The sequence below is a fragment of the Triturus cristatus genome, chromosome 6, assembly GCF_964204655.1.
Source record: "Triturus cristatus chromosome 6, aTriCri1.1, whole genome shotgun sequence".
NCBI classification, from domain to species: domain Eukaryota; kingdom Metazoa; phylum Chordata; class Amphibia; order Caudata; family Salamandridae; genus Triturus; species Triturus cristatus.
In genome coordinates, this window is record NC_140589.1 from 1,683,140,838 (window position 1) to 1,683,167,359 (window position 26,522).

At 43.4% G+C, this 26,522-nt stretch overlaps 1 pseudogene; it reads right to left on the minus strand.

Annotated features, from left to right (window-relative positions):
- Positions 1-26,522, minus strand: part of LOC146821820 (uncharacterized) — a 59,884-nt pseudogene that overhangs the window by 17,732 nt on the left and 15,630 nt on the right.

Consider the following 26,522-nt stretch of genomic DNA (forward strand, 5'->3'; position numbering starts at 1 on the left):
GACTAGAAAAGTATAGAGGCTGGGCTTGGGGCCTTTTGTTGCAGCCTCTGTGGCAGCTAGGGGTTTAGCTTGTTATATTCCATTTCTTTTCTTGCAGCTGTGGGGGGCTAGCCGGGGCTGGCTCTGTGGTGCGCTGAGACGTTAGCTGTCATTTTCAGCATTTTGGGGAGGGTGAATCCTTCTTTAGGAAACTGGGAGGGGGGAAGGTCGTTTTTGAGGGGGCTGCAGATGGGCACTCCTGGGAGGGTTAAGGGTATAAAGAGAGAAAAAGTCAAAAAGAAGGTTTACAGTTTTTTGTTTTGGTGGTGTGAACTTTGGGATTCTTACCTTTTTGCTTTGATGATTGGTAATTATATTAATGGGTATGGCAAGGATTAGGTGTCTATCTTGGAATGTGTCTGGGTTGAATAGAGAATAGAGGATCTAAAAGACAATTAGTACGGGAAGAGCTTAGGGCTTATAAACCCCATATAGTACTTTTAATGGAAACGCATTTAGCGTATAAAGATCGTGGCTTTCTCAATCAATTGGGCTTCCAGAATATAATACGTACTTCACAAAATGTGTCAATCAGGGGGACTGCCATTTTGGTGTCTAAAACACTTAATTGTGAAATCCATAAGGTATTAGCGGACCAAAGAGGGAGGTGGGCCCTAGCTCAAATTGAGATTAACCCTTTGAAATACGTGTTCTGTGTTCTATATGGCCCTAATGTTGACGATCCGACATTATTTGATGATATTTGTCTAGAATAATGGGATGGTAGGGTATGCTTGTTGTAATGGGAGATTTTAATTGTGTTATTGCACGGATTCTACTAGCCGGCCACTTACTCCTAGAATGGCCAAGGTGAGGGCTTCCATTTTAGAATTAGGGCGTTTGCACTCGCTGCAAGATGCGTGGCATTCTCTATTTCCAACTGCACCGGGGTACACGTACTATTCTATGCCACATTGGCAGTACTCTAGGATTGATATGGCCTGGGTTTCAGATACCATACTGGCGGGGTCAGACATGGAGATCTGTCCTAGGATCACATCTGATCACTACTCTATAATATTTTCCTTTTTGGCCAATTCTATTTCTAAAACGAACCGTTCCTTTTCTTTTCCACAGTATTTGGTTACGGATTCTGAATATTTGGCTTTTATCTCTCAAAAAATCTCAGAATATCTTACAGATAATATAGGGTCTGCTTCACCATTTTTGGTATGGGATGCTATGAAAGCATTTATTCGTGGAGTCACTCAACAGTTTGTTTGGCAACAAAATAGAAAGCGGGAGAAACTAACTAAGGAAGCTTATCAAAGGCTTGTTATTTGCGAGCTTCAACATGCTGAGGTTGTCCGAATGTGAAAGGTAGATCAAGAATCTCTGTATATATCTCTTCGCGAGCACAGGGCCGCGATTAATAGGGTACTTAAAGAGAAGGTAGCGGCTTGTTTTACCAAGCAAAAGACACTGCAATATGAGTATGGGGACAGGATAGGGAAAGTCTTAGCACATCAGCTCATGGACAGCCGTCTTAAAACTAAGATTAAAGCTATTAAAGGCAAGGGTGGAATTGTATACAGGCGCCCCCAGGAGATCGCAGATCAGTTTTCCATTTTCTATCAGCAACTATATTCTCCCGGTTCAACACAAGATTTGATTGGTATGCAGAGTTATTTGCAAGCGAGCAATTTACCGACATTGACAGAAAAGGATTCTCTTTTATTAGAGCAGGAGATTACCGTGGAGGAAATTGCGAAATCAATTGGGGGGCTCCCTCTAGGGAAGGCGGCTTGTAACAATGCTATTCCGGCAGAGTTTTATAAGTGCTGTAAGAGCCTCCTGGCCCGGTGCTTCGAGATCTAATTGCCCAAGTGTGGGTTACTGGTCGGGTACTAAATTCATGGAATATGGCCAACATAATTTGTTTTCTAAAAAAAGATAAAGTCCCAGAGGAACGGGCTTCGTATCGCCCAATCTCTTTAATAAATGCAGATGCTAAGGTGTTTGCTAAGATATTGGCCACCCGGTTAGCTCCAATGATGGCCAGCCTGGTTTCTCTGCAGTAGCATGGGTTTATTCATGGGAGAGACACCAATGCCCATGTCAACACGGCAGTGGCGGCTTTTGATGCTGCGGGGAAGTTAAAAATCAACCTGGGCATGGTCTTATTGGATGCAGAAAAAGCATTTGACCGGGTGGCCTGGGAATGTCTCTGGGCAACACTCACAGCATTTGGGGTTAGGGAAAAATTCCGGAAGCTGGTTGGTGCTATGTATTACAACCCTATGGCTAGACTACGATATTTTAATATTCAAACTACTCCTTTTTCTATTCATTGCAGCACAATGCAGGGCTGTCCCCTTTCTCCCCTTCTTTTCGCTCTTTATATAGAGACATTTATTAGGGCATTGTTGGCCAACAATAATAGGATTTGTCCATTGTATACTGGACAGGGCCTCTTGAAACTCATGGCGTATGCAGACGATATCACTATTTTCACGGAGGAGCCTAAGGAGGCTATAGAGAGCATTAATAGGGAGGCAATGAGTTTTGGCCTTTTTTCAGGTTATAAACTGAATAGTGATAAAACCCAAGTTCTTCTTAATTTTCAGCCGGAATTTCCAGTGGAAGGGACTTCTTTGACCGCTACCTACTTGGGGGTACGAATCTCGCTTAAGATTGAACTCATTCACTCTTTAAATTATGATTTTCTAATAGCTGCTGTTATTAAGGAACTGAAGTTGCGGCACGAGCTCCCATTAAGTATCTTAGGGAGATGCAACGTCATAAAGATGAAGATACTCCCCAAGTTCTTGTATTTATTTAGGTCGATCCTGCTTAGGATTTCGAATTCGTTTTTGATAAGCTGGATGGGGCCTTGAGCAGTTTCATCTGGGGTTATAAAAAATCAAGACGTGCCATTGGGTCTATGAAGCTCCCATATAATCAGGGCGGTTTAGACCTCGCTGACTTTAAACTTTATTTTTGGGCTGCTTTCATTGACTGTTTGCGCAGCCTTCTGAACCCAGAGCAAACGGATTTTTGGTATTGGTTGGTTCTTGGTTCTGAGAGCCAGATGTTTCTGTACTGAATCAATTACCCTAATTATTTCAAACGTGTACGGTTTAAGACCATTCAAGACTGTGTATATATTTGGCAGGGCATTAAAACCAGATCCTCCTTATCTCTTATACATGACAAACTTCCCCTCTGGGGGAACCCAATGTTGCCCAGAGTATTTCAGGATGCAGCGGCCAGTCAATGGGCTAGGTACAGTGTGCATTGTCTTGGGCAATTACTCGATTGTAATGGCATTAAGTTATTTGTGAATCTTCAGCTAATTTTTGATATTCCTCAACGGTTGTTTTTTAAATATATACAGGTTAGGAATTATTTTGTTAAAAACTTAGCTGCTCGGAGTGTCTCTGGTTCTGATATGTGTGAGTGTTTGTATTCCCAGAACCGGCAGGCTACCATTAGTAAGGCGTATCAAATCCTCCATCAGCATAGAGTAGAGGGCTGCGAGAAAATAGCTTCTAGCTGGAGCGAGATCTTGGGGGAAAATATTGCTACAGAAAAGGTGAAGATAGCCCTTAATACTATTGCCCTTTCTGTACATTCAGTGAACTTACGATTGCAGCATTTCCGGACACTTTGCTTACTTTATTACACTCTGGAGAGGATCGTCAGATGGTCTCAAGGGGCGGCTGGATTGGGAAGGATTTATGGTGGATTGCGTCGTAATTGCCCCAAATGTGGGCTATATGCGGCTGGTATTACTCATATGTTTGTTTTGTGTCCTGCTTTAAGTCTTTTTTGGGATCAAATATCAGTGGCAATTAAAATTAGACTTGGGCGTGAATTCATATTCACGACAGCCAAAAAGATGCTAGGACACAAGGAAGATTGTGGTCGGTATAGTTCCATAATGGCAGTCATGTTGGTTGCTGCCCGGCTGGCGATAGGTAGAGTTTGGATCTCTCCCAAACCCCCACAGTGTTGGAATGGTGGTTAATTGTTAAAGAAACGGGGGGAAGGGAGAAGGCGCTAGCTAAAGCAAGGGGTATTCAGGCCCTGCTAAAATATAGGTTTATACGGGGTTGTTTGGAAGAATCATATGGCTAATAAGAGGGGGAATTCTAGTTGTTGGTTCTCTGTGATTCCTTTGATATTTGTTTGCTTATAATCTTCTTGAAATGTTTGTTTTCTCTTTACAGACTTTCTTATGTATATTTGGATGTGTAACTTTTTAGGGGAATTCCCACCCCTATTCTATCCTGCCTTTTCTCTTTGCTTGTACTTCTTTTTGACAATAAAAAAATTTAAAAAAACAAAAAAGGACAACACTCCCTAGCTTTGTGTAATGCATTGGCTGGCTGGCAAAGTGACTACCAAGAGCACTTCAGGCTCAGGGAACGTGCGACCAAGGCGAGAACCCCCTGCATCCAATCCTTAAGAAAATGGGTTGAAGATAACATTAGCTTCAATTACTGGATACATTTTAGCAGCATCATTCACAAGTGTGAAAGGTCTCTTATGATCTATTGGATGCAACAAATAAAGCTTTATAAAATATACATGTGTTTGTCAAACTTCAAAAATTAAACATTTTGGACAGAACTGATGTAAGAATGATAATCACTTTTGTGAGCGAGTAAAGTTAGATGCATATTTATCTATATTAGGAAGTGACAAGTCAGCTCATAGTCTGATAAAGACCATAAAATGTGGTTGCTGAGAGCAGTGATATGTGCTAAAAGAGCTATTCTGGGAAATGGAAGCTCATTAGGAAACCTAGGGTAGAAGTGGGACTGGGGGGTTTGGTACATTTCACAAGTGTGTACAGAGCATCCTTCAGAGTAGAAATCAATATGTAATATTTTGAGGATATTTGGTTCAGCTTGCTAGAAGTATACATTTCTAACTAGAATGTTAGGGCTTGAGAAATTGTACTGCATGGTAAACATCCCAAACGCATGCTTTCCTTCTTTATCTATTTTCCTGACTTGATAGCTAGGTCTATTCCTGCTCCTTTCCTCTATAAATCATTCAGCTTATATGAGAATCACGAATGAACCAATATTGAATGTTGTTGGAAAATACATTTGCCATATATAGATATATTATAGCAAGAACACTCAGGTACTTTGAGAGTAATAGGGATAAGTATAACTTTTGGAAAACCTCAAGCCATATTCTACTTTGAAATGTTTCAGCCATCCTGCTACTCCTCATTTGGAAAGATTTTCAGTATTAAAAGAGTGCCCCGCGACTGGTTTCCCCACTGGTGAGGCATTGGCAGATGTAAAAAATGCCTTGCATTTTGTAGTAGTGTGAACTTCAGACTAGTATTGATGCTCTCTAAACACCCATTGTTACACTGCCCAAAAAAAAAAAACCTAACATCATCCAGTCTCTCACTGAACTGAAAACTGCAATGGCCCTATCGCAGGTATCAGTCCATGGCAGAGACTGCAAACTTGAAATAACCAAACCAAGCCTGACCCCGGGAATTAGGGAAATCTTTGGGAGACTACACCACCCTCCAATCTGAATGCTGTTCAAGTGGCTGTTCAGGGTATTTTTTGCAACTATTATCTTATGTGTTCATCTTGCTCCATTCTGAGAAAATATCTGTGACAGAGCAAACGTCCACAGGTCCTGAAGAGAACATGGAGTCTCAAGCTCCTCAAAATTCAATGAAAGTGGCTGGCTTCTCTCAAGTGCAACTTCCCGTTCCTGGCAGTCTAATGAGTAACAGCTTACATCTGGTATGTGAAATAACATCAACAATCTCATTGCACAGTAGCATCAAGGTCTACTAAGTAACCATATGCCAAAGCAATGAGCCCCTAAAGATGTACACACACAAAGCTTTATACCTTGGCAACCATAATTACTTGGCAAACCAATTACTCACCCCAAGGGCCCGTTACTCTCTGTAAAGCTCAGAATCCATGCTTCTGGAGCCAGCCTGACTCAAGAAATAAAGAAATAGTCCTAAATCACTTTCAGGAAGAGCCCTGGAATTTGGAACTCAGTTTCCTATGTCATGCACAAAACCCCTCTTTTGAACCTTTGAAAAAACAGAATTTGCCATAACCTAGTACTGGCAGGAAGGCTTGCTCGGCAGTCTGCCCGGCTTCGGTTTCACAGCACAGGAGACTCACTGAATGAAACTTCCGTTTAAGCATTTAAGCTATCTGGAATTAACCGCACCGGGACAGATGTCTTTTCACAAATAGTAGAGGAACGGTTTTTCATAAGTTAAAAAAAGTATAGGCACTTTGTACCCCTCCGATCTCGCCCACTTCAACCTCTGGGTTTTAGACTGTGGACATGGGAGAACGTTGTTAAATGCATCACATATCGCAAACACCGAGGACACCAGCAAACTTTCATCCAACCATACGTCACATTTCCCGTCAGAAAAGGGTACATTATGGCCTCAATCCGCAAAAAAGGGACATAGGCGAGAAATAAAATGAATTTATGATAGTAAGTTACACTTTCTGATTCACAGAATCAAAAATTGGATATGTTTGGGGCCATAAATTGCAATGGGGTGGAGTGTCCTCCAACATGGCAGATTTTCCAGTCACAGATGTAGGTTTTGGGTGGAAAGGGTGCTAGAGGCACAAGGCAACAAATGTGTACAAACGTGTGTGTTTGTGCATTTTCACAAACATATCACAGGAATTTTTGCACCCTGAAAACACACATCAATTTACTCTTTGGAATGAAGTAGTAAGTGACCATCTCTGATGGAAAAGAGGTGAATCAATGCTGGAATGAAAAATATGTAGCCTGAGAACCCACAAATTTTCGGATGTAGAAAATGGGAGGGTTGAATAGCAAGTGAAGCCAGGCAGGGTAGAGTCAAGAGAGAGCAGAGTCAGAAGGAAGAGAGCCACAGACCTGCCAGTGTGCAACAACCCACCGTGTGCGATGAGGACACCAGGTCGGGGCGAGACCTTAAATCCACTACCTTAGAAGATCTGAAAGTGCTTCTGAGGGGGTGTGGCTTTCAAGGCAGGGAACGGGGCTTTGGGCACTGCCCGTGAGTTAGAGTGACCATCCTAAGATAACAATCTGAAGTTTCAAAGGCTGACACTGACGTCTTGGGAAGGTTGTAAAATCTCGATGGACATCAGCTCAGCCTTGAACACAATGTGAGTTGGAAACACTCCCTATAAGAGCATTCCAACTCGCATTGTCCTCACTAGGTGACCGAGTGAAAGGAGCCGAAATCATGTAAAAGTGACACACGGTGGCACTGTGTGAGTTGACAGGTCTGAAGTCAACATCAGCACACCAATGGCCAGCAATTATGTGCATTATTTTTTACTAAGTCTGCCTCCGAGAAAACTTGTGTGCAGAAAATTGATCTGGCTCTGTTGGCCTAAAAGAGACTTTGTGTAATATATGTTAAGAGATTTGCAACATGAAATTGTGTGGATGAATTATGTGCCTGCTGATAGCTATTAGGTGTAACCCAATCATAATCCTGGTAAAATAGCTCGGAGGGTTATGTGTTCGCTACAAACAGCAGCCTGTAAGCCTCAAGGCTAAACATTAACCTAGGTTTTTCACCAATGTTTCATTCTTCTAAGGTTGATAACATGAGTGCAACTAAGTTAGGAAGAAGCAATTAACAATTAAGTTCCAAAAATACTTGTTTGTATTGTCTGTTAAATAAACGATCATTTTAAATGTAATAAACCATATAACGCTATATGTTTAACATACAGAGTGAGTTTGAGAGAGTAAACTATTGTCTGTCTATTTCTTTGCAGATGTTTGAAGCCACCCTGTTGGCTGATTCTTTGTTTCTACTGACACGATAACTACTGACACGATAAAACTCATAAAAAGTACTTTCTAATTTCCTTTTAAAGGAGTTGTCGTGGGGAAAAGACCCAGAAATTCCTTCTTCTGCTTGGAGACAGCAGCATCGCTCCACATACACTTTGGGGCCTTTTTACAAACCACTTGTGCCGCCAGTACATCACTTTTTCCCCATATTAAAAGTGACTTGTAAATAAGCCCCAGTATGTGCGCATACACCACTGCATGTTCCCTAGGTAACAGGGAAGCAGATTCATCAGGGACCCTTATGCCTTTTAGTAGCTGCCAGAATTGAAGTCCACTCCAACAAGTAACACACACATATTTCACAGAGAACTTACAGAGAAGAAAATACTCTCCCTGCTATAGATTTCTTTAAAGCTACATTACCGAATAATTTGCTCTCTAAAATTTTCAGACTTGTGGGAAATAAGCATGAATTAATTCGGAAAAATTAGATTAATGCTTGGAAATCAACTGACATACATTTATACTAACAAGCCTAGGATTCTTCTTCATCCCCTGAAAGCCAGAAATCTACTCCAACTGTAGGGCTAACCATACAGTGGTAGATTATCAACTTTTTACATGGCCTAATATATTTAAATAAAACAACAGTTGATGGAGAAAGCAGCTTGTCACAGAGCCTCAGGCTTACTAAAAAATCCCTCAAAGCATTAGGAAACACAAGTGCAATTTCTGCCACAGGAAATGTTTCCTTAATTTGAAGAGTGTAATGATCAAATGAAAGCTGTATATTTTTATTAAATATATTGACTTCACATACCATAAAACAACCTCGAAGGATAAAATTGCTAATGCCACCGTAGCCGAAGTCGCGCTGGCCACATCTCCACTGTACGTTAACACAACGGAAAAGTTCAAAAGTGTGGCTATAGTTGTCCATGCAGCATAAACTGCGATTCCATTATGGACCTACAAAATAATTAAGATCTTAAATGTATGAATAACATTACGAAAAAATGGGTCATTTTTTCCTATGTATTCATTCTCGTTTGCATGAATCTCTGGTGATCCAACGCCTAGTTGAAATTACCTACTGCACCAGTACCTAGGGAGCCCCTAATAAACGATGCACTGAGTCCTCTCCTTTTTAGGTCTCGCCTGACCCAGCGCATGCGCTGGTCTGGCGAGACTTATTGAGAGGGCTCCAAAAAGTGCTACCAGGCCAGCCTAGAGCTACAGTGTATGTGCGCGATTACTTTCACTTTCACGGCCGCACGGCCGCTTTGAAGTTTGATCCTGATCGCGATCACTTTCGCGGCTGCTTGGCATAGCCAATAGGTCTCGCTTTTGGGACCTTATAAGTATTTAGTTATGCAACTGTTGCATGGCTAAACACTTATAAGGTCCAAAATTCGAGACCTATTGGCTATGCCAATGCTTGTTTTTATTGAAACACAAAATGTCTTAGAACATTGGAATGTTGGGAGCTCCATTGAAAACAATGGAGTGCTCCAGGCTTATAATGGCTGGTATAAGCCCGGAGCACCAACATTCCAATGTGTCTTTGTTCACAGCTCTGGCTGTGAACAAAGAATTCAGGGAGCCTGATGGGATTTCAGTCCCCTCTCGCTCCCTGAAGGCTTTGTTTTGTTAGAACATTCTGCCCTCTAGTGGCAGAATGTTCTAATAGCCTTATAGCCCTTCGTAGCAGGGCTATACCGGCTTTTAAAGTCCCTCTGCTTTGTTAAAGTCCCTCGCCTTCGGCTCGGGCCTTTAACGCTGTAGCGGGCCTTTAACAGCCGGTATAGCCCGCTACGGCAGGCTATAAGGCTATATTACAGTCATCTCATAATAAGCAACAAGGCGACACATTTAAGCACTTAGTGGAAGGAGCTCATGTGTAATTCATCTTTTGAAGAAATGAGATTGCGCCATGAAAATTCTTTAAGGTACAGAATTTATCCTTCAGTCCAGTATTCTTTTGGAACATCCAACTCTGAAAAGTGGTAGTGGAGTTTCCTAAACAGAGAGGGATGACAATCCCTGAAACCAAACATAAGACACTTGATGAAGACTTATTGCTACTAAAGAGCTTTTACAAGCCATTTCTCATGGAACGGTGTCAAACTGGAAAATGTGGAGAGGTCACTGAAGAAGAATATCGAATGATCTACATCGATTTTGTGATTTAAAACAAAGTAACGTACAGTAACAAATTCCTTACGTTCTTGTTCTATGTGGCCCTTTTCTACCATATGAGTGAGATTAGCTTGAGAGCACAGCACAGTGAGTAATCACATTCAAGTTTTGCATTTTATTAAGGCGTCCAACAGCTACACAGTATGATTCTTTGCTGAATGTATTGCTCCATGTGGGCTGATGAATACGTTTGGCAAGCTGCATTTGGGATTTGAATTCTGAGTTCAATTTTCCATCCGGTTCTCTCTTTTCCTAAACAGGATAAACTTTACTGCCTAAATTGGGATAAGGTAGACTCGAATGTTTACTGCATTTGCCCCACTGTGAGATGTCTCTTTTTAAAAAAGTACATAAAACCCTAACCAACATTCTTCATCATCGAGCTCCTCATGGCCAAGATCGTAACACTATTATGAGGTGGGCAGCCTTGGGAGCACTCTGCGAGGTGTTTTACTGTGTGTTGAGTGAAAAAAGCTATTGAAGAAGACTACTCTCAATTGCTGGGATAAGAGTGAGTATTCAGCTCTCAAGAGGAAGGGGTCTAAAAGTAAAAATGCATAGGGGATGGTAATTGGCTTGAATATTCTGTTCTGAACCTCCATGCTGCTGAATTATAAAGTTAACAAGGAAATATGGTGGAATTTTGTGATGCATCCCCGGCAGTCAATTTTGGATATTTAGACCACATTTACAATGACAACACAACATGGACAAATTCCACTGGTCTACAACCACTGTCTGTTACTATCTCCTATCCACCCGACCCCTCTGTTGTCTTGTTTCCCTATTAGCATGTCTGTGTCTCCCAAATAGTGTTTCTTGTTGTCGTGTATTTTACTTTGGCACATGATGAATAGTGAGCTATCCACCTGACCTCAGGTAGCATGCCTTATCACACTCTACAGGAGGCATCTTGTGGGTGAGCAAACCTTACAGTGTATTGGCACTCTCCTTATGCATGGTAAGCCAGTGTTTCTACATGTCAGGGTGCTGAAAGTGTACAACTGCGTACATGTGTATCACTGATACACAATACCAATATTTTCCCCTGAAAGTTTGTGAGGATTTTGCACCTAACCTAAATGCATTGAAGATCAGTTGTGGCAGACTTGCTCGATCAAGAGGAGATTCTGCATTGAGAAGAAGGGCAAATAGAGGAGTAGTTGTATACTTAAAACAACATAAAAGCTATCTGAGAAAATGTCAGAATTTAAATCAAAATGCTTACCATTTACTTTGCACACAGTAAAATCTCAGATTCACTCTGGAATTTGGCCCTGGGGATGCTGAACCTCAGAGTATCAATCTCATCTAAGAAAAAATCTACACCAGTTTCACCTTCTGCCTTAGAAGCAGGCCCTGAGTGGGAATGAGGGAGCTGTAAGTACAGGGGAGGAAGAAACTGAATATGCAGGGACTGATGTAGATTCCCTCAACCTACCAGTCAACTCTGGATTTTTCGTTCAGGGAAACTGGTTGTCAACAGTGGTGGCTCCTCTGCTAAGGTAGAGGAACGTCACCCCACTGCTTCAGCTGCCAGCTGAATACAAAACATAAAAATGATAATAACGCTCGTTATTATCATATCGTTTTTTGTATTCAGCTTGAAGCTGAAGTCAGGACGGAGGTGGCAGCACCTAAAGTGCGCACGATGCTTTGGCCGGCAGTTTTGGGCCGTCCAAAGCCACATGCGCATTCTGCAAGTTATCCACGCTGGCTGAGAACATGCACAGCCTGCCAGCCCCGGTGTAAGCGCTGAACCATGGCGCTCTGACCAAATACAACGCTGCTAAGGCAGCATTTTGATTGGTCAGGGGATTCTGGGAGGCTGTGCACTTCTATTCGACAATGGGGACTATACAGCTTTTTTATGGGGAAAGCTTGTATGCCCTCTCCTTTCCAACTGTACAAGTGAAAAGGCCTGTGCCTGTGCAACTATAACCAGCTTACACCAGCCAACAGTAGTATTCACCCTCTACAGATAAGGTGCTGAGTGATAGTAACTTTTTGCCTACTCTTGTAGCTGCTTTGTGTTCTGCAAATTCTATAAGCGTTGAGTTCCTCAATGTTGTGCATTTGGTTTTAATTCTTCACACTCGAGTGCCCGTGGCGTGCATGTTTTCTGAGCATGCACAAAATAGACCGATCTCCACATGTTTTAGAGACTTTACTCCATCACCACCCAAAAATGTACTTTACCTAGTTTTACCTATTTGCCCCGATGCACAATAGGGGCCCTAAAGGGTAACATTCAAGCCAAACCTATAGTACTCAAACTGATAACTTACAGAAAGCATCATTGTTTCCTCTGTGAGGTGCCCAGGGAGTATCTTTAAATATTTCTAAACATTTTCTTCGTCACAATCCAGCATCCATGCCAGAAAATAAGCATGATACGATAGTTAGTTTTTGATGTTACCATAAAAATGTACACCAAATATTCGAAGTAGTTCAAGTGAGTCTACACCTCCAGGCACAACCATGCTACATTAGCTTCAAGAGGCGCCCGAACACTGAATACAACTAAGAAATGATAGACAGGAAATAACTCCCTAAATCAGACCACTTTCTGACTTCCTGCCATCGTCCTTATTCAACTGTCGTTTAATTTGTGCCAGTCGTTGCGGACCAATAAGGATTTTTTATCATCTTTGACCCATAGCAAGAGAGAGAAAGGCAGAAACAGGAGAAAGGAGGAGGAAGAGAAACACAAGAAAACAGCGATTCACAGGGAAAGCAGAAAAAAATAAAAAAAACAATTATGGCAAAGTCAATAGGTCTAGCCTTCAGCAAACCAATTGGCAAAGCAGCATATGGCAAAAAGAGGAAAGAATAAAAACAAAACAAAAGTCAACATAGGCATAAGTCATCACACTTGTGGGCATATGCATCATGATGCCAAGTCGACTAGGCATGGTGTGTTAAATGCCTGCATGCTTCACCACGCATTCACATATGGCATGGTTCAGCATCCATTTTGTTTTTACTCACCGTTCCAAGACAACGGACGCCAATCGTGGAGCAGTAAATATAAAGAAAGTCAAATGTACACAAACATAAAAAAAGGAGTAGTCTGGCAACAAATTGAAGCAGCTGAGCCCTCCAAAATATTTTGTAAAAGCATTTCTTAAATGAGCACAATGAGTGAAACACAGAGGCGTGGGCAACAAGAGATGGAGGGGGGGGGTGTTGTACGATCAAGGTAGGAGCCTGAGGTGAGAGGGAGAAATAAATGTAAAAAAAGAAAAAAAAAGAAAAGATATAGCAACTATACAGGAAGGCTGAGGAGGGAGCATTTAGGTGGAAGCAGCTAATGAGGAAGAGAGGGCAAAATAAAATGCCTGCAATCCCATACAGTGATGAAAGACAGCAAAAAGTAGTTCCCTATATGTAAGCAGTGGAAGGATAAAAGCCATCCAATTAAAAGATTGGTAAAGAAACTGTGCTCCAGAGGAGGGAAAACACAAGGAGGAGGAAAGCCATTGAATAGGAAGCAAGCAAATGAGACTGCCAAGAAAGAAAGTCTGTGCCAAGAAACAGGCTGGCACAAAAATGTACTAGTGCAGGACACAATGTGCCTTTTTGACAACATACCCCTAAAAGCTGCCTGTAGGCAAGGCCCAAAAAGTGAGATAAAGAAACAAGAAGTGTAGAGTGGTGGAGGAAAGAAGCATGGGGTGGATTCAAGACTAAGCTTCCTTAGTAATGGCAACCCTGGCATTCAGCAATGGGCCATAAGAAAAAAGTGGGCACCTGCACATTTTATTTTGTTTGTTTGTTGGTTTTTATTTTATTCAACAGATATCTGTGAAGTAGCTAATGGTGTGGTACTGCACACAATCCTTATATTAACAACCGGATGAGCCAAAGGTCTATTTTTCTAGACTTCTGCAGCCATAAGCCATTAATGTACAGTGCGCGGTAAGAGATGATGAGGACACAGTAGTTTGTGAAGGCAATGAATGCCAGGAACACCAGGGCTGGAATCATATACCTGTAAAAGAAGAAGTGGAACAATAGGTGCATGGAGATAGTGTGGCATTTTCACTATATAGACAAATTAACAGAATTAGTCAGGGGTTCAGTGTTTAAGAGCTGGGAAGTGCTGCTACTGTTCCATCAAAAGCACTACACTATGGGCAAGAAGTTCAGCTACTTGGTCATAAGAGCACCTCTGCTGAGAAGAGCTGGTACTGTCCCAATGAAAATTCAGCAGATCTGCTGATAAGTGCTAGCATTGTCAAATAAAGAGTGGCAGCCATGCAGATCGATACAGATGCCTCCTTCTCCCTAAAAGCCGCAGTATTGTGTCTTGGCGGTGAGGTGTATAAAATGTCTACATGCCACCAGATACAGATGTCTTTGGGTGTTAGAGGATGACAGGGAGTTACAAGGTGAGCAGCCATTTTTGATAGCTTTCTTGAATCAATACCAGAAGGGGGGTGGCGATGGAGTGTCCCAACACTGAGATAGCCAGTCGGAAGAAAAGGATGCAATGTGATCTGTAATTTTCCTCTCACTACTATTAAGCAAACGCTGGTAGGATTCTGCTTGCTTTTTCCACGACTTGAAAAAAGGGACGAGTTATAAACACATTTTTCATTGAGAATTTGGATAAACCTTTAAAAATCTAAAACCAAACCCCCAACTTGACTAGTGAAAACCCATGCAGCCCTAATGAATGCCTTCTGGGTATTTACTAGGATGATCCCATCCCTACCTCTAATTGCTGTTTGCTACATCAAAAAATAGAGATGGCCATATTCATATGAACAGTGATCTATCTACTAGGGATACATCCATGCTGCATGGGGGAAACCAATTGATGTATTATCCCAGCCAAACTATTACTCAAGGCTTTCAAAAACACCAGTGTTAATCAAAGGATATTAGGTAGTAAGAAGGACATTTTCTGGGGTGTTTATTTTCCTCCAGGAATATCACTATGTTTATTTACATTTTTGATAAAGGGACCTTTAATTGCTCAAAAAACCCATTGATTTTATCAAGGAAAAATGGGCTAACATACCATTAAAAATTCAAATGGAATTAATTTTGAACCAGTGGACTTACTTCCAAGCTGACCTTTTATTCCCATGATTTTCTCCCCCAATGTAAAAGGGTTGTTTAAATTTAGTAGGGAGTTCTTCATAAAGACGCATTTTAGCCACAGCCAGAATGTCCTAGGATACTCAACAGAACAGTCTGTCTTCATTATAAAGTTCAGAATAAAATTCCCAAAAGACATCTAAAATTCCCACAAATTTGTTTTATCATCATACCAACGATATTATATACCCTAAAACTATATTTGTGATGTCCTTTTCGCTAATATTAAAGGCCAATGTCTCACCCACTGACTATGCTCGAACACTGAGTGCTTATGATACACCCTTTCAATAATGTCTCTGAGCTGCTTTTATGCAAGCAACATCTGACCACTTAATGTTTGTAAATCTCCTTTTCCTCATCCAGGCACAGGCAAGCGGATCAAAAACCCATACTCAAGCTCTAGATTTGAAAGTTGTATACACGTGTTTTCCTTTTGCCAGCGAGCTTCTTGACCACTATGACTAGTAACACTAAGCATGGCCCCCTGTATCACTACCTTAGCAGTATTCTAAAGGTGTTCAGCTGAGGAGCCTCCTATAAGCTTATCTGATCATTCTTTGTTTTATCAATAACATCAATAGATCAGCACATGCAAGCTCCCGCTGTACCGATGCAGAGAGGAACCGGTGGGCAGCCATCTTCCTTGAGTGTTTGAGCAAGCCTTAAAGATTTCTCAGAGCCCTCATCACTTTTGGTAAGAAAGTCTGTATGTTCCCTGAAACAAATCCTTTATACTGCCTTTCACAGCGTCTAGGGGGGCAAGATCTACTCCCCTCTATTACTTGCCAAAGTGAATCTCCACTCTTGTCACCTCCTCTCATGGCAGTCCAGGGCATTTTGTCTTATTTTCTGTTTTGTCTCTGTATCCCGGCCTCCTAGCATATGCCACGGGTTCTGCTCTCACCATGAGCCAGCATCCAGCAGCTCACTGAGCTGCGTGCAAGGAGGAGCTTCATCCCCTGCTTCTTATGAGAAGCTGTGTGTATGGCTAAGCACTCAGTACTGCACAAAATCCAATTCTACACCCACAAGCAGGTAAACAATCAAGCCTCCATTGATGTTTTTCCGGGAAACAGCCTTTACCACGAAGGCTTTTCTATGCGTTACGTTTACAACGGTACACTTACCTCGTAAACGTATTGCTTCCACGACCGTCTTTACCACGCAAGCAAAGTCTTCACGGAACGTCTTCTTCCTCATCCGATTCAGTCCTTTTTTAGTGTCGGCGAAGACATGAGAAAAAGGCAAAAAAAAGAAAAAAGGGGGCTTGGGGGGGGGTCTCCCCCCCCAAAAAAAAAGCGTGGCAAAGGAATAATCGAGGTAAAGGATATGCGTAGAAAAATCATTCCGTAGTAACGCATGCGTGGTAAAGGCATGCGTTGCAACGGAATGCGTAGTAACGACATATATTCGTTTTTCCTTTTCACTCCCTCGGGGAACCACATGCATCGCTCAGCAGCTGCACAAATAATGTGCTATCAAAATCATGTAAGGCAATTTATGATGACAGATCGGCAGATGCCACCCCAGGCAGCATCATTTCCACCCATCCCTATCTTTCTTAATGCAAACCTCATTAAGTAAACTGTGTTTTCAAGAGGAGTCACCCATCCCTTTATACGAGCATTGCTGGGAACTCGAGTCCACGTACCGAGTCTCAGAGACTTGGGTTAAGAGTTGAAGTCAGAGTTAATTTTGTGACCGTCACTCTTATCTACTGCAAATACACCATAACCTGTTTAATTTCTGCTCTACGTTCAGCTTTGCTGTGTTATGGGGAAAACATATACACAATTTCACATGTATTTTGAGAAACTGCATACTTATATTTTGTGGTGTAGGTTTGTATTTGAGGGTAGGTGAATGGCGATACAGGGCCTCTCCTCCACCACCCCAGAGCGAATACATTCACCTGCATGGCTTTGGTCACTCTGCTTACAGTCTCAAAGTGATGTTCATCAAAAAGATCCGAGGAGTTACCACCTAAAAGTATCCCTTATAGGTGCCATCTAGAAACTTTCCATTCAATCTTTCCCTTCTGTGTCAGTTGATTCCCCCAGTCTCCCTCCCCTCTCCACCTATCCAGCTAACCACAAGCCTCCACAATGTGTCAGTTGTCAATTCTTTTCAGTCCGAGTCCTTTCCAAATGTTTGTGTGCCTCAAGGCACCATTTCACCAAGCAAAAGAAAACCCCCTAAAAACTCCCTACACAATTCTCTGTTCTTCCCCTCAAGTCCTCCTTCTTATCCAGGACCATGGATGTCCCACAACACCCTGCTGTTTTTACCTGCTCCTCCACAGGATGATACTCATCAGACTTAGATAAGTCTAGTCAACCTATCTAGCTTTTTTCTTGCTTTCTTTTTCCTGGTCTGGCAAGGTAGGCGTGGAGAGAGGGACTCTGCTGAGGGTCGGGCTTGCCGTTTCCTCCTCAATGTTGGCAGCGGGGTACTTGTTTCTGGCTGTCGCTGGTGTAGTGATATGATTCCTGGAGGCCCAAGTGTATGTCAAGCGGTGCTTAGTGGAAACTACACACACCTAAGGTGGTAGGTAATAGAGCACAGGGGTTCAGCAGAGTAACAAAGATGACGGTAAGTATTTGGCACATTGTATAGGATGGCAGTAATCGATAGGAGCAGTTCATCCTCACCAGAGCTCCACTGACCACCCTCAACGTCTGCATCCTCTTCTGCAAGACGTATCTCAGTTTCTCTGGTTGAGAACATTTTATAGCTTTTTTTGTTATGACTTTAAATGGTGAATACTCCTTTAGATATATCACAGTTTAGACTTATTCTCGATCCCACAGGAAAAGCCAGCCAATGTTGAGAGCGTTGTTGAGCATCCGCACAAGATAAAACCAGATTGGGAATAGATCTGGCTTTATATACATCCATCCATTTTCGTTTCTAAGGTCAAAACAAAAAGCAATGAATTAGCAACAATACATGTGTTAGAAAACTAGAACAAAGTGTTTAATCTCATATATAACCCTAGGTTATAGGCATCTCCATAAAGACAGCTCTCACATATGCCAATGTTCAGGTTAAATGTAGAAAGCTCCCAAATAGAGGTGCTGCAACAAAAATTGCCTATGGAAAAAGAACAGCTTTATAGAATTTCAATATCTTCAAATGGCTCAATCATTACTTTATGCCACTGGTCTCCGGGCCAGACAAGATGGTGGTTTTGGGAAGAGCTGCTTGAAAGCCAGCCAGCCTAGTTCAAACTGCAAACGAGAGGCAAGTGAAGGTATTGAGATATTGGTTACTTTCAGGATAGTAATGTCTTTTTGAGATGATAAAAAAGCAAATTTTAACTGTCCACCTGAGAAAAAATGAATGGGTGGCAAAGTGATCTAAAAACAATGATGGATTCAACCCAGATCTGTGACTGGGAGTGTGTGAAAAGTTTTGGCGCTCCGCCCATCATCTCCTTGTGTTTGCTTTGTTCACTTTAAGTTGGCAGGGAATGCCCTGACGTGGGTCCCTTGCTCACTTTGCCACTGGATTCAAGCTAGCCTAGCTGATGAGGGGTGTTACCCTTAAACCGGTCCCAGAATGCTTGTCTCCGCTCCAGGGAAGACCTGGCTTGGCAGTTTGGGCTGGACTGTTCCCATGAGGCACAGGGTCAAGACTGATTTGCATATAGCTGGGTCTGAACTGGGGTGGCTTAGTGAGCTAAAGAACGGTGATGGATTCAACCCAGATCTGTGACTGGGGGTGAGTGTCAGAAAGGTTTCAGTGCGCCGTCCATCATCTCCTTGTGTTTGCTTTGTTCACACCTTCAATTAAGCCATTGATCAATAGCTACTGATTACTCTACTCCACGGGCTAACCCAATATTCCTCACCAAGAAAAGAGGAGTATGTTCTGGAGATGCAAGAGTGCCACCTTAGAGTAGAGTACCAACTTGCCATGGATAAGTGATAGAAATCGGAGTCTCTAGTTGGCAGTGGTATACACCTGTCCAAGTAGGGACCCTACCTTCTAGTCATGGTAAGGGGATTACACAGCTAAGATAACCCCAGCTCACCCCCTTGGTAGCTTGGCACGAGCAGTCAGGCTTATGTAAGAGGCAATGTGTAAAGTATTTATACATAACACACACAGTAACGCAGTGAAAACACTACAAAATGGACACCACACCTGTTTAGAAAAATAGCAAATATTTATTTAATCTAAACAAAACCAAAATGACAAAAATCCAACATACACAAGGAAATATATGATTTTGTAAAGAATAAAGCAAAAATACAGTTCCTTGAAGTTGATAGCGCCAAACAGGGCTATCACGGAATTGTGACCAACAAATCTAACAGTTCAGTCCGACCTGGATGGAGTCGAGCACTGGTTACAGTGTCTGGGAAGACCCGCAAACAGTATCTTGGATTTGAAGAGGCTTCGAGGACCTTGTGGTGAAGTGTGGAAGTGAGGCGTCGCTTGAGTTGAGCGGCATCGGTGCTGCATGTCAGTACGGAAGTCGGTGAGCACCTGATGTCACACGCTTTGCAGATCAAACTCCATGAAGTTGAAGACAGGAGCGCTGATGACTGCTGTGTCATCGCAGGCGGTGTGTCGTGCACTTCACGATACGTGTCCGTGGCTTCGGTGCAGGCAGCGGCGTGGCGTCTGTTCAGCACGGTCGTCGGTTGACCCAGGGATGCGATGTTGTCACGGTCGGTATCTCGTGCTCCTCATGAGGCGGTGAGATCGGCTTCAGTGCAGGCAGCGGCGACAGGTGACGATGTAAGAGTCGGTGGTGCTGTCGTCGGCAGACCAGGGGCTATGGTGCCGTCGAGGGCGGTGACCACGGCTACAGTGTAGGCAGTGGAGTCGGTGACGGTGCGAAGCGGTGTCGTCCGTAAAAGTAGGGTTGTGTGGTTGTAGAAGTCAGTGTCCACAGCCACGGTGCAAGCAGCCTTGTTGCTGACAATGTGAAGCGTCGTCGTCGCTGAGACTAGGGCTGCGGTATCATTGAGATCGGTGCTGAGCTCACCCAGTGAGCGGTCACTGTGATGGCTTCGGGAATCCTTTTCTAGAAGTTACAGCCCAGCAAACACCTCCAGTGGCCCAGAACTGGAATTGACGCCACTTGGCAAATTCAGAACTACCAGCAATGGAGTCAAGGTGCTGTAGGTGAAGTCTTTGATGACCCTGAGACTTCCAACAGGACGCAAGCAGGCACAAGCCCTTTGAGAAACATCACAAGCAGGATACACAGCAAAGTCCAGTCCTTTTCCTCTCCACAGCAGAAGCAGCAACTCCAAGCCACCACTGCAAAGCAACACACAGCAAAGGGGTAGTACTCCTCCTTACAGCTCTTCTCCTTGACAGTGTCTCCTCTCGTTCCGGAAGGGTTCTAAAAGTCTGCGGTTTTAGGTCCAATACTTATACCCCTTTTGGCCTTTGAAGTAGTCATTCTTCAAATGATTGTCTTTGCAGTGCACACATTCTTGTCCTGCCTGGTATTATCTCCAGCCACACTCCAGGGGGCTGAAGACAGCATTGTGAGAGGCCAGGCATAGCCCTATTCAGATGTATGTGACAACTCCTCCTACCACTCTAGCTTAGGAAGGCCCATCAGCCTGGTGATGGGTCATCAGGATATGCAGGGCACAGCTCAACTCCCTTTGTGTGACTGCCTAGAGTGAATGCACAAACAACCCATCTGTCAGTCTGAACCAGATGTTTATTCCACAACAGGAAGAGGCACAGGATGATAAAGCAAGAAAATGCCACTTTCTAAAAGAGGCATTTTCAAACACACAATTTAAAAACCACTTTCACTAAAAGATGTATTTTTAAATCCTGAGTTTTGGGCCCAAACTCCAAATCTCTCTCTCTTCCCAATTGATAGGTACACTTGCAAAATGTTGCAAGGCAGCTCCAATGATAACCTATGGGACAGATAGTCCTTGCAATAATGAAAAACAGAATTATCAGTAATTCACTATCAGCACATGTAAAACATACCAGTACATGTCCTACCTTTCACATACACTGCACCCTGACCCATGGGGGGCACCCTGGGCCTAACTTAGGGGTGCCTTACATGTAGTAAAAGGGAAGGTTTGTGTCTGGCAAGTGGGTGAACTTGCCAGTTCTACATAGCAGTTTAAAAACTGCACGTGCAGACACTGCAATGCCAGGCCTGAGACATATGTACAGGGTTACTCATGTGGGTGGCACAACCAGTGCTGCAGGCCCACTAGTAGCTTTTGATTTACAGGCCCTGGGCAACCATAGTGCACTTTACTAGGGACTTACCAGTAATTCAAATATGCTAGTTATAGAGAACCAATCCGAAGTACATATGCACTTTAGCACTGATCCGCAGTGGTAATGTGCCCAGAGTCCTAAAGCCAACCAAAACAAGTCAGAAAAAATAGGAGGCAAAACGTGGGGGGGGAGGGGGGGTAAACCTGTAAGAAGAGCCAGGTCCAACAATAAGCCTACAGATAAGCCTGCCGATTTCCCAAAGGCATCCTAGATAGGTTCATCAGAGGAACATAAGAGGTGGACAGTACTGAAGAGCAAGTGAAGCCAATCACCAAATTTGCTGTATTACAGCCCTGAAGCTGGAGGAGTCAGTTAGAACCCACACAAAAGGGTAGATTGGTGCTTACCATCATCTCAGAAACATCTGATCAGCAAATGGAGAAGAAGACACTAAGGGCCAGGAAGATGATAACAGTTATCATCACCACTTGGAAAGAAACATAGGCTATTTGTGGTGACCCAGTGCACTAATGGATCTACTACAAAGGTATGTATTTGCTCCCAAGGTCATAGCTTCAAATCTAAGTCAATCCATTGAGAATCTCATTCTTCTGAGAACCATACAATGAGAACCATTGAGTCAGATAACAATAAATAATTGTTGTCAGCCCAAAACAATAAGCCCTCCCACTCCCCGCCACGGGTGAATTGTCTGCTTTACAAATACCCCAGTTATGTTATGTATGAGACATATCTGTTATTCAGGGCCCTGCATTGTGATGCCTCACACATTGCCTCTTCCTACCATTAAGCTAGCATATGTCAGACACCAGGTTCTAGCGGTGATCAAGTCCTCAATCTACAAGAGGGTGCTGCTCTCTGATCTGATGCTTTGGTGGAAAGCGAGGTGACAATGTGCTTCTAGGTGTTAGGCAACAGAACTGGGAGAAAAATCATCACATAAGTTTTCAAAAAGCTACTGGAAAAAATGAGTGCTGATTTTTGTGTCACCAACAATGAGAGATAGCTGCCAATAGTTGTCAACAAATACTCTCTGTATCTAGAAATGAAATATTGAATACTCCCACAGAAGAGGCAACACACACTTTCCTGGCTGCTGTTGTCATGACCAGTCTTACTGCCGTCAACATCTCTGCTCATTCATCCTGGCAGCCAGCTACCCTTCTCCCTTGACAGAGGGAACGGCGATCAAATACCAGTAGAGTAATAACAAGGTGAAGCCGTGGAGATGCACCAGAATCTCAGACATCCGGGTAGGAAATCTCATGCAATACCCAGGAGCAAAGCTTAGGATGCCCTTCACATCATAATCATTCAGGGAAACTACCCAGAGAAATGCAATGGTTTTGTCAAAAGGATTATCCACATTAAAGAGTATGTGTCTGCATATAGGAGCTATCAAGGTCTTTACTCTGAAGTTTATGAGGACTCTGAAGACTCTCCCAAACTATATGACAGTGACAGAGCACGTGACAGGTCATCATCACTAAATCAAGGTACAAGCCAAGGGGCACTGAGCATGCCATTTTGGAATATTAGCCATCCAGCAGAAACATACAGGCGCTCTCTACAACTAAGTTCTTCCAGAGTGTCAGCCAAAGACAAAAAGACTTGATATACCTTGAGACCTGACTCGAGGCATGTTCATTAAGCCTGACCCCTCACTTGGACATGATCAAGCTTGTGACCCCCAGTTTTATTAAAAACAATTTCCCCAGAAATTTTACTCATCCAGTCAACTGGATCTCCACCCAATTGGACCTCCATAACCGCCAAAGCCACTTCACGTGTTTAGGTGTTTTCCTTCAGTCAATTATGTGAAAGAATGTTATGGTTCCCAAAATGGTTGTTACTCAAGTTCTTTATGTGAAAGGATAACACTCATAGTGAACTGTGGGAACACGCCCTCAACATCAGGCGTGTTCTGTGCTTGGATGTGAAAGATTGAATAAGAAATTGAGCTTGACGATGATGATTGTAACTGTGCCACTGCAACCCAGCCAGCAAAGCTTGACATAAGCACTGTGGGTTTTATATTTACTGCCAAGCTGAGGACAATGCAATTACAGTATCTAACAGGTACTAAAAAAAGGTATAACTCCCACTAGACAGTAACAAAGGGAGGTGTGTGTAATACTTGAAAAGCTATGGTGTACTAACCCACTCTGAATTAAAAGGGTTTTGTATTTCATGTTCAAAATGTACTTTTTTGAAATTCTATGAACTTAGACTTACTTACCCTTCCTCACTTAGAAGAGAGCAAGGAAAAACAAACATAGATACATTTTGAATATGTTTTTTTATATCTAAGTGTGTGTGTGCACATCTAAATATATAAATGCACACACACACACACACACACACACACACACACACACAGACACACGCACACACACACACACGCATGTTATTTCCCGTAGGAAATTTTGGAACAGGCTAGAGCCCGAACTGCTGAACGGAATTACACCAAATTTTGCAAAAAGGTAGCCCTTGGCTCAGAAAGAGACCTTTTTTTAAATGGTGTAAATCTGTTCAGTAGTTCCTGAGAGATTAAAAAAATAGAGGTCAAAAAATCAATTTCCCATAGGAAACTTTAGACACAGTTATAGCAAAAACTGCTCAACGGAATTACACCAAATTTAGCACAAAGGTACTGTTTGGCTCAGAAAACGACCTTTTAAAAAATGGTGTAAATCCGTTCAGTAGTTTTTGAGAAATTAAGAAATAAAGATAGTGATATCTATGGCTGCGGTGGATCCGCGCACCCTCCTGATCGTCCAAAATTTTTAAAAAACGAAGCGCGGGCTCCTACGCTTTGTTTAATTAAGCCCCCGGGTGGGCCAGGTCCTGGGGGCAGAAAAAAAAATATGTGGGGGGGCCCCCAACCGCTCCACACTGCCCCGGGGACCGCCAACCCCCGGGGCTTTGCACAAAGATTTATGGGGGGCACATGGCCCCCCCCCGCAGCCCCGGGGACTGCCACCCCCGGGGCTTTGATTTTTTTACATGGGGGGCATCCAAGCCCCCCCAAGCCCCGGGGACTGCCACCCCCCGGGGCTCCTAGTTTTTAAATTATTCCTGTGTGGGGGTCTCGTGCCGCAAATGGTGGGAGGGGGCCGCGCGGCCCCCCTCCTGGAGCCCTTGATGGCCCTGGGGACCGACTCCCCCAGGGCCGGCTCCTGCGGTGCCCCGGGGTGCCCACCCCGGGACACTACTGTTTGCAATGACAGGGCGGGAGCCTCGCGGCTCCCGCCCTGTCATTGCAAACTCTGCTTTGCTTCATTGAAGAGTCTCGCTTCATGAAGCAAAGCAGAATTGCTTTTCCATAAGGGGAGCTGCATGTCAGCAGCTTCCCTTTGTGGAAAAGCAGTGCCGGCTCCCACAGGACGCGGGGAACTGGGGGGACCGTTGGGGGATTGGGGACCCCCCCACGGTCCCCAACGGTTAGGGCCGGCCCCAGGGGATGGGGTCCCCAGGGCCAGAAATGACCCGGGAGGGGGGCCACGCAGCCCCCCTCCCCTATAAATTAAAAAAAAAAAGGCAGGCCGGCCCCGGGGTATGGGGTACCCGGGGCCATTATAGGCCTAAGGAGGGGGGCCACGCGATGAGCTGTCATCAGTGATGTCACTGACCATGTCATGAGTGATGTAATATGTGACGTCATCAGCAGTGCATTGTGGGGGAGCGAGTTATAGTTAGCTGAACTAACTATAACGGGGGAATTTCTATGGTTTTGTATGAGTGAAATGTCCAGCTAACTATAACTTACCCTAAAACCTATGGTTTTTTCAGTAAATATATATATATAAATATGTGTGTGTGTGTATATATGTACATGTGTATATATATATATATATATATATATATATATATATATATATATATATATATATATATATATATATCTATCTATCACTTTCTTCTCCACAGCCGGCAAAATCCACATCGAACAGATGGACAAGGACCCGATGTAAGTGCTAAGATTACTTTACTTTACTCCATTTGTCGCCTATATATTTTGATACCAAGGATACGCTGCACTCCATAAATCCGATTAACTTGAAGTTTAATTCACTGAGTGAATTGACTCAGTGAATTAAACTTGAGATTAATCGATTTACGGAGTCCAGCGTATCCTTGGTACAAAATTAATTTCAGGGCTTGAATCCAGCCCATCACGCTTGCACCCGTTACAGAGCGTGCCGCAAAAAGGATTCTTTTGGAGTGAATATATACATATTATCTACTGGCAGTCGCCAGTAGATAGTTATAGTTAGGATCGTGTTTCCATAGGAAATCCGCAACATTCTATTTGGAATAACTTTGGCGCCGATTGACGAATCCTCGCAAAATTTTCAAAATAGGTGGGGCGCTCCGCTCCGCTCCTTCCCTGAGAGTCTCGGGGGGATTCGTCAAGCGGGGGTTGAGAAAAAGGGGGGGTCCCAAAACGCGTTTTTCCCATGCATTTTTCCATAGGACCTTTAGTCCAAGCTACAGCCCGAACGGCTGAACAGAATTACTTGAAATTTGACAGAGAGGTAGTCCTCAGGTCAGGGATGTGCCTTTTGCAGGTCTGGTGTAAATCTGTTCTGTACCGTGCGCGTACGGTAAAACTTACCGTACGCGCACGCTGCCGTGCACGAGCGCGATTCTGATTGGTTGTTAGATCTTAGTAAACATTCGAATCGGTCGAAACCAGGAAGTGTCGGCTGCCATTTTGTCTCTCGCAGTCTGAGGGGGTGAAAAACAAAGGTGGAGAACGTGAAAAGGGAAAGGAAAACAAGCAAAGGAGTAGAGAGGTACCACTCAGCGAGTGGTGGAGGTGGATACTTCCTCCCAGTCAATTATACATAAACAAAGGGATCCACCCACGGGTATAAGAGATCTCCCGATTACTCAATATGCATCCCACGGTCGTGGAGAATACACATTAGTTGTTTAAATACCCCTCACACACCAAAAGGGCCCTTGGTGTCATGCTTCATCATGGGGGTCTTCCTGCCCCTCTACGGGACAGGGCGTGCTACGACCTACGTTTACGTGGGAGCACTGTTGTTAGTGAGACAGCTATGTGTGATGCGGGGGTGTGAGAGGAAGGGTCAGGAGTGAATAAGGAGTGAATTAAAAAATACCTGGCTCTCTGGTCTCGAAAAATTTAT